Raw genomic sequence first — 8511 nt, 5'->3', positions numbered from 1 at the left:
ACGTGGTGACAGCCGAGGCCCCCTTCAGACCAAAATGGCCGATCGGCTCCTTCTCCGGCTCGAACTTCCTTCTGCGACTGCGTCCGGCAGATGCCACAATTTCGACTGTCTGATAACGGCGCGTCGTTGGTGTGTTTCGGGACGTTACAACTTGCACGCGTTTTCGCTCATTAGCAGTGGGGCAGATAAAAAATGAGTTTAAATTGATCAGTGTAATCATAATTACGCTCTATAATTTATTTCCTCTGGGGTCCGTCCAATTGATTACGCCGAGAACCATATCAACCATTTTGAACTCGTGAGAAAAAAAATCACATTTCTGTAGTACTTTTTCGCGTTATCGATGACATCATGAGTCGCCAAGTAAGGGCTGCCAGGATGTCCAATCAATCCCCGCAGCCACGATCGCACGTCGATTTAGCGGGGGGTTGCGAAAACGTCCTACAGCCAAAATGGCATTCAGCCACCTCTTGTTCCGATCGGTACCTCTTTGTAAAGGTTAGTCCATTACTTGTTAAAACAAACTATTTCACTTTGTGGTCTACAAGAGGTTTTAACGTGCTGCTCGGGATCTTTACAGCCCGCAAATTAGGTTGTTGCCGAGGGCTGACCTTAGCTTAGCTTAATACTGGTACCGGGTGCAATGTCAGTAACAAGCAGGTTGTCGACGATTAATGTCAGTTACGTTTCGCGTCAGCGTTGTAATTGTTTGTATCGGTTTTATGTTAAACAAAGGATGGTTGGTATTTTGATATAGAAGTCGATCAACTGATTGCAGACGTAGGCTAGGCAGCGTTAGCCTCGCATACGACAGTTAAGCATTTCGGCTTGTTCCGTTTCCGCAGGGGATTTGATAGTTTCCATCGGTACCCTGCGGGGGCACAGCCCCGATGACGGTCTCGCCAATCCGCGTAAAGATTTGGCAACATTTTACGTCGTTACTAGCTGTACGAAATCTTGGTAACAAATAAGTACATATAAGGCGGAACTTGGCTTCTGGTTGTCTTGATGCATGCTCAGTGATCCAGGTAAGGACATCTCAGAAGATTGAATCCGTTCATGTGGACACAGTTTCTAGTCTGACTGGATTGTTCATCTCTGCAGGTTCAGCTTTCCGGGATTGGTTTCTGATTCAGCAGCTCACCCAACAGCGTCTTTTCCGGGTTTTCCGTTCCGCCTCAAAAGGGACGTTATGTCGCCTATAAGGGGCTCTGTTTTGCCATTTTCAAAAGACCATTCTACAAGGAATACAGTAAACGTCCCCAGTCCTTGATCGTAAGACAAAAGAAGAAGAAGTAATCAGTAACTGTCCAGTTTGAATTTTTGTATGGAAGGCGTATCAGAATGTGGAAAATCTATATTAAAAAGCTCAGAATAACAAAACATGACACGTTGGACTATAATTAAATGATCAAATAATGTGATTGCACTTTCTGCTTACTTACTATGGTTCTCCTTCCTAAATATCAAACGTCTAAACAATCTGACACTGTGATGGCACACTCTGTATAACAGACTACCAAAATCCTGAATTTTAAGAAAATTTTCAGTAGCATTTCTTTATTAGCACCCTCTGAACATGGCATGTGTGATTATACGGTCATGTTGCAGTTGTGATTGCACTTTATGCTTAATTACTACGTTTCTTCCTCCTTAATATCAAAAAGACTCAGCAATCTGCCACTGTCACGCTGTATAACTGAGCATCAAACTGCTGAATATAATGTTGAGGCATGCAGAGGGGACAGTCAGAAGACCAGCTGAGGAAGATCGAAGGGTGCTGGAGGGGATGTACTCCTGGAGGAATTCGTGGAGGTACATGGGGGGGGGGTTATGGAGTGCTTTAAAGGTGAGCAGAAAGATTTTTTTTAGTTTATGCAATATTCAACGGGGAGTCAGTGAGGCTGGATTACAACTGGAGGGATTTGGTCACTAGACTGAGTCTGAGTGATGAGTCATGCAGCTGAAATTTGGTTGAATTGGGGTCTCGAGTAAATTAGTGGGGATGCCACAGAAAACAACATTGGCGTAGTCAATCCGGGATGTGACAAAAGCATGGATCAGGACTTCAGTGGAGAACAGACCCAGGGCTGGGTGAAGTCTGAAAATGTTGCAAAGATGAAAAAATGCAGTTCAGATTATGTTTTTGATACGAGGTTCAAAGGAGAACTCCCAAGATAACACCAATACTTTTGCCATAGGTGGAGAGTGCAACAAGGAAACCATCAGTGGTGATGTTGAGGTTGGATGATTTGGACAGGGTAGATTTGGAGCCGATGAGCAAAACCTCTTGTTTTATTGACATCGAGTTTCAGGAATTTCTTAGTTATCCGAGTGCTGATGTCTTGGAGGCAGTTGGTAAAGGAGAGGGGAGAGAGGGTTGAGGTGGGTTTGGCCGATCTGTGTCAGCGTAGCAATGAAAATGTACACCATGGTGACAGAGAATGTTGCCAAGGGGAAGAAGGTAGATGATTAATAGTAGTGGACCCAATACTGTAACATTTTTGCTGTCACCAGCTCAAGATAGCGTCTGAGATTATAGTCAGCAAATGAGGGGTGTTGGTGTCCTCTGCTGTGGCCTTCCCTCCTGATTAGCAAAATACCTCAGGATTCTAACATTGAAATCGGATTATCTAAATTTAGAAGTACAACACATTTTATTGTAGAATTTCTGAGTTGTGAACTTCTGAATACATGAGTAAATAGAAAACAATATATATTTAGACAGGTTATTCGAATTTCATATTTATTTGTCATAGCCGTCCTTCCTGGATTTAAAAATTACGTCTGATATGTTTGATAGAAAACACTTCATATTTATACTTGTATTATGTGTATAATTGTGTTTGGATGTTTGCACATTACTATATTGTTTATCATACCAAAATATACAATTCTTTTGAAAATTAGAAGGTAGATTCCAAACCTTTAGCCAGAGAGTGCAATCACACTGGATAATGACCATATAGTCATGGATGCCATGTTCAGAGGGTCCTAATAAAAATGTCTCTGTTATGATTCAGCAGTTTGATGCTCAGTTATACAGTATGACACCTCAGTGTCAGATTGTTGACACTTTTTGATATTAAGAAGGGAGAGCAGCAGTAATTAAGCAGAAAGTGCAATCACACTGCATTGACAGTATAATCACACATGCCATGTTCAGAGGGTCATAATATAAAATTGCTACAGTAAAATTTCTTAAAATTCAGGATTTTGGTAGTCAGTTATACAGTGTGACACGTTAGCAGAAAGCGCAATCGCGTTATTCTATCATTTATTGATATTCTAACATGCCATGATTTGTTATTCTGAGCTTTTTAATATAGATTATCCACATTCTGAAATACATATGCAAAAATGCAAACTGGAGAGTCACTGTTTATATCATTTTTTCTTTTGATCGATGATGTTTACTGTATTTCTTATAGAGTAGTCTTGAAAAGTCTAAACAGCCCAAGGTGAAATGGAAAATTTGAATAAAAACCTTTTGAATAGGAAGCCAAATTCAGCCTCGTGCAGCATATGGACATGACCACGTTTTTGATATGCATCGTGAATCAAGACTTTCTTTTTGCAATGTCGAAGCCAACCCAGGATGTCGGTTACGGAGCAAGGTTCTTTAATAGATATCATTCTTTGTCTTGCAGTTGGAAGCCGGTCTATGTTCACAGCTTCTAAGCCAGATACCGTGAACCCCAACTGGCTGCGAGTGGGCCTTGCTTTTGGAACATCCGCTCTTCTCTGGGGCTTGGTAAACAGACAGACACTCACACATGCGCACGCACACACAGTCATGTTTCACTATCCTTGTGTGGACCCCTCATTGACTACATTCATTTCCTAGCCCTTAACCCTAACCTTAATCACGCAAACTACATGCCTAACCCTAACCCTAACCTTAACCTAACCCTAATTATAACCGTAACCCTAAAACCAAGTCCTAACCCCAAAATAGACCCTTTTCCTTATGAGGACCTCTGAAATGTCCGCACAATGTAGGTGCCGTCAGGTTTTGCTATCCTTGTGTGGACATTTTGGTCCACACAAGGATAGCACTTCACGTTCACACCGCGACACAAACACGTCCACCATCCAACGTGAACTACGTAACATCAAAGATTTCTTTTTCTTGAACAGTGCTATCAAACATCCATCCATCCATCCATCCATCCATCCATCCATTAGCCAAACCGCTTATCCTGCTCTCAGGTTCGCGGGGATGCTGGGGCCTATCCCAGCAGTCATTGGGCAGCAGGCGGGGGGACACCCTGGACAGGCCATCAGGCCATCGCAGGGCCGACACACACTCACAGACATTCACACCTAGGGACAATTTTTAGTACAGCCGTTTCACCTGACCCGCGTGTCTTTGGGCTGTGGAGCACCCGGAGGAAACCCACGCAGACATGGGGAGAACATGCAAACTCCACACAGAGGACGACCCCCAAGGTTGGACTACCCCGGGGCTCGAACCCAGGACCTTCTTGCTGTGAGGCGACCATGCTAACCACTGCGCCACCGTGCCGCAAAAACTATCAAACAAACATGATCAAATTCTACTCGTTCCATTCAATTCTACTCGTTCCATTCAATTCATCTAGTGGTACACAAGAATGAGTCTGAGAATAATCAGCATGTCCCACAATTGCTCATTTAGCATGCTTTAGTGTGCAGTCCTATTTCATGGCAGATTTATCATATGTGTTGCCGATTTAAGAATTTCTTCAGTTTTGTAGACAGTGTTTGAAACACCCTCGGTAGTATGGCAACTTAACATGGCCCCTAGCTTCTAATTCCAAGCCAAGCCTCAGCAATGGTGTGGTCAGGGGTCGACACTGGCTTGCAAATAAGACAGATTTTTAAATGTATAAGTACGTCATAAATGCGTACGTATATATTGTGTGTACACACACCAACACACATTATGCAGACTGCTCTAGTAGGTCATTGGGTCCTTCTGGCCATATTTTCAAATTTTAATTATCAGTATTGCAAAATAGCACTTTATTTTCTGACATGTTTTATAGCACTTTTTTATTGTGGTTCCTTAGTTCATAGTTAAGGAAATGCCACATAGTTTTAAAAGGGGAAATTGGGGGATAGAGAATTTTCTCGTTTTCATGTAGACATTTTGGTGCTGATTCTGTTTGGTAAAGGTTGGTTCTTGTGCATCATGTCTCCAAGATAGACTATTATTTACTTATCAATATTTTCCACATACTGCATTTTTGTTGGCTGTATTAGTCCTTCATTTTGAATATGCAAAGGAAAGTGGAAGGAATGCATAAATGCTTTTAAACAACATGTATGATACAAAACTAATCTGGTCAGAACTGTAAATGAAGATTTTTAAAAAATATAGGAAATTACAAAAAAAATCTATATTCAAATCCAAAGCACAGGCTGTATGTAATGTGACTGGATATTAGGAGTGATTAGTGTCCAGTGGGGTGGCGCAGTGGTTAGCGCGGTCGCCTCACAGCAAGAAGGTCCTGGGTTCGAGCCCCGGGGTAGTCCAACCTTGGTGGGTCATCCTCTGTGTGGCGTTTGCATGTTCTCCCCGTGTCTGCGTGGGTTTCCTCCGGGGGGCTCTGGTTTCCTCCCACAGTCCAAAGACATGTAAGTCAGGTGAATTGGCGGTACTAATTTGTCCCTAGGAATGAATGGGTGTGTGTGTGAGTGTGTGTTGGCCTTGTGATGGCCTGGCAGCCTGTCCAGGGTTTCTCCCCGCCTGCCGCCCAATGACTGCTGGAATAGGCTCCAGCATCCCCGTGACCTTGAGAGCAGGATAGGCGGTTAAGATAATGGATGGATGGATGGATAGTGTCCAGTGGGCAAATTTAAATGACATGTCCATTTCTTCCACTTGTAGCTCTTCAGGCAGCACCATGCAGATGTTCTTGAATACAAAGCAAGGAACGGTCTGGAATAAACCACCACATGGGTATGTGAATGTCCTAGAGATTTAGATGACCCTGAAACGTGCATTAATTTTCTTTATAAGGTTGTTCTTTTCCATGATATTTTTGTGGTGTGCCCTATTAAGTGTGAAGACCTGTAACTTATAGATCGAAAAAAGACAAATAAAATTGAAACTTTTTTTTAAATTTCTTGTCCTTTGCAGGAAATTCCCAGTCCCTCTTGGAGGTTCAACTCCCCTGTAGGATGCCTGATTTTCCCCTTATTGTTCCTATTCCCAGATATTTAATTCTGTTTGTAATAAAAATGCTGCCATGTTTAAAATGTTAAGTTTTGTCTCACAAGATTTATTTCACCAATATAAACTTGTTGTGGTTGTGACTTTCATATGTATTTTTGCTTACAGTGAGAAGAAAACTTACTAGTTTTGAAAAAAACAACATGTAAATGAAAAAATGTGGTGATCCCAGAAGGAACATTGATTTTAGGATCAATTTTTACTTAATTTCTGAACAGTGATTTACAGGAAACTTTAGATGTTTTTATAATTAGCCTACAATCCACACAATAAACCCAAATATATAAGAGGATAGTGTTGAAATCTGTTTCCACCTTGGTTTGTTGGCTGGTAGGAGGCTAAAATCCTGAAGATTTTTATGCAAACAATGGCTGTTTTTTGGGGGGGGGGTTCCCCCTTTTTCTCCCCAGTTGTACTTGGCCAATTACCCATTCTTCCGAGCTGTCCCAGTCGCTGCTCCACCCCCCCTGCCGATCCAGGGAGGGCTTCAGACAACCACATGCCTCCTCCGATACATTTGGAGTCGCCAGCCTCTTCTTTTCACCTGACAGCGCGGAGTTTCACCAGGGGGACGTAGCGTGTGGGAGGATCACGCTATTCCCCCCAGTTCCCCCTCAAACAGGTGCCCCGACCAACCAGAGGAGACGTTAGTGCAGCGACCAGGACACGCACCCACACCCGCTTCCCACCCGCAGACATGGCCAATTGTGTTTGTAGGGACACCCGACTAAGCCAGAGGTAACACAGGGATTCGAACCGGCGATCCCGATGTTGGTAGGCAATGGAATAGACCGCCACACCACTTAGACACCCCAAAAATGGCCTTTTTGATACTTTCTATCACTGTCTTAACTGAGACGATAGTCTTATCCAAGACCAACTAATCCACAAATACCTAAATCATGAATACTTATGTGGCTGGTCATTTTTATGGTCACTGTGAGGTAGAACTTTCTTCTGACAGAGCATACTGTTCTTACATGCTAGCCAAATGCAAAAGCCACTTGGTTGTCAGTTTGAGGGAGAAGCAAACTTGCTGTGGCCTACAAGCAGAAATGGCAGACCAAGCTCGTAGAATACCAACACAGCACCAAAGCTAAAACTCGTGCTCAATCATGTCTTTCCTTTGGCAGCAGGGAAAGTGCTGCCACAACAGTATCAGTGATTGTTCCATCGCCAAAGGATCCTCGGGATTTGGAGTATAAACACCTTCGGGACTAGTTTTACATGTTTTGTAAGTCACAAAATGATTCCTCCCCTAAAAGGGGGAGGGGCCGGAAATGGATAGGGCAATTTGATCCCTCTTGTTGAAACAGTGGACCAAGTTGGGACGTCTAAGTGAATCAGACTTTGAGCATTTCAAGCTTTTCGAGTATAAAACACATGCTGCACACAAGTCCTCCATGTTGGACTCGTGGAGTTGCGAGCCGCTGTCCACCAGAAGGCTCACGTGCTCACTCCGTCACATTGGCAGAATAAAGGCCTTTCACCGATACTCAACATTATGACCATTTTGTAAGCTGATTCAGCGTGGGCTGCACTGAATGATTTGTTAAAAATGCTCTTTCGATTCAAAAGGGTTGGTTGTTTATCTTCGACTTATTTTCCATACTGGGTAAATTGGAAACTGGAAAATGTAAACTGTTGTGTATGCAAAATTATTATACCAACGTGACCATATTTGCCAGCTGCCAACCAGACCATCTCGCTTGGTGTATTGTTCGATACAAATGTATCCTTCAAATCAACATGTGAACAACCCGCTCAACACAGGGCCTGTTTATCTGTGTCTGCCACGCTCTAGTTTGCAGGTTTCTGCCAGCAGAACGAGGCTACTTTGTACATTATTCACTATTCAGTAAATACCATCTGAAACATTATGCATATCAATCTTGAAAAGTGTTTGTTCAATCATGATTCTTTCGTTCATTTTGGTCCGTGCTAATTAATATTTCTAAACATGGTGGAGGAGCTGTAAGGGTAGAAGTTACTAGGTAATGGGGATGTAGGCAAATGCCCTGCATGTCATCTTCATGCTCAGTGTTATACAAAGATCAGTAGTCCACTTTCATCAAATGATGTTGGCAGTCTTATTTGAAAGTGTGTAGCCAAATATAGGCTTGCTGCCAGCTTAGTCACCGTGAGACCCATTCTACGTCAGAAAACAACAGATAAGTGTAGTACCGGGGGGGGGGGGTCAAAGTTATGATCTAGTTTTTTGCATGTACTTGTATAAAGTTTGGTCAAGAAACAAAATGTTAATGCTGGGCTAACAAGTAGAAAGTATTAAC

The sequence above is a fragment of the Lampris incognitus genome, chromosome 1 (genome assembly GCF_029633865.1).
Source record: "Lampris incognitus isolate fLamInc1 chromosome 1, fLamInc1.hap2, whole genome shotgun sequence".
Taxonomy (NCBI): Eukaryota; Metazoa; Chordata; class Actinopteri; order Lampriformes; family Lampridae; genus Lampris; species Lampris incognitus.
The sequence above is the reverse complement of the archived record's forward strand: the minus strand, read 5'-3'. Positions refer to the sequence as shown.